Source organism: Penaeus monodon, chromosome 34 (assembly GCF_015228065.2).
Source record: "Penaeus monodon isolate SGIC_2016 chromosome 34, NSTDA_Pmon_1, whole genome shotgun sequence".
Lineage (NCBI taxonomy): Eukaryota > Metazoa > Arthropoda > Malacostraca > Decapoda > Penaeidae > Penaeus > Penaeus monodon.
The window spans coordinates 26,261,110-26,262,110 of record NC_051419.1 but is presented as its reverse complement, the minus strand read 5'-3'; the positions used below and the strand labels follow the sequence as shown (position 1 = coordinate 26,262,110).

General features: G+C 27.7%; 1 protein-coding gene across 1 annotated transcript in view; it reads left to right on the top strand.

The window, feature by feature from the left end:
- LOC119594865 (ionotropic receptor 93a-like) overlaps nt 1–1,001 on the top strand; it is a 36,843-nt gene that overhangs the window by 13,454 nt on the left and 22,388 nt on the right.

Sequence of the window (1,001 nt, the reverse complement as noted above, 5' to 3'; positions counted from 1 at the left end):
TTCCTTGACTGAACATTTTCTTTAAATATTTGTTTATACTTAGATTTTGTGCTTTTACTTGACCAGGCTTTTGTTTATTTGTGTTTTTACTTGTTTTGTTGCGTGGGAAAAAAATGGGGTAGGGAGAATGAGAGAGGGTGGGGGAGGGGGGAAGAAGGGGGGGGGTGTTCCTCTGGCAAATTTCTTCATCCTAAAAAGAAAGAGAAAAAAGAAAGAGAAAAAAAGAGAAAACTTCCAAGAAAAGAAAAGAAAAGAGAAAAAGGAAAGAGGAAAAAGAGAAACTTCCAAGAAAAGAAAAGAAAAGAGAAAAAAGGAAGAGAAAAAAAGAGGAAACTTCCAAGAAAAGAAAAGAAGAAAAGAAGAAAAAAAAAACAAAGAGAAACTTCAAAGAAAAGAAAAGAAGAAAACTAAAAAGCGACGAAAGAAAAAAGATAAACTTCAGAAAAGAAAACAAGAAAAGAAGAAAAAGAAAAAAGTGAAACTTCAAAGAAAAGAAAACAAGAAAACAAGAAAAATCAAAGAAAACAAAGAAAAAAAAAAGAGAAAATATGCAAAAAGAAAAAAAAAGGAACTTCAAGGAAAAGAAAACAAGAAAAGAAGAAAAAGAAAAAAGTGAAACTTCAAAGAAAAGAAAACAAGAAAACAAGAAAAAAGAGAACATAAAAGAACAAGAACAAGAAAAAAAGGGAAACTTTAAAGAAAAAAAAAAATTCAAAGAAAAAAAAGAGAGAAAATTCGAAGATATGAAAAAAGAAAAAAAAAGGAACTTCAAAGAAAAGAAAACAAGAAAACAAGAAAAAAAGAGAAACTCCTAAAAAAACATGAAAAAATGATAACAAAAAGAAAAAGAAAAAAGAAAAACTTCAAACAAAACACAACAAGAAAAGAAAAAGAAAAAAACAACAACAACAACAACAAAAGAAACTTCAAAGAACGAAAAAAAAGAAGAAAAAATAATGTAATACGCAACAAACAAACAAACAAGCGAATAATCGACCAGG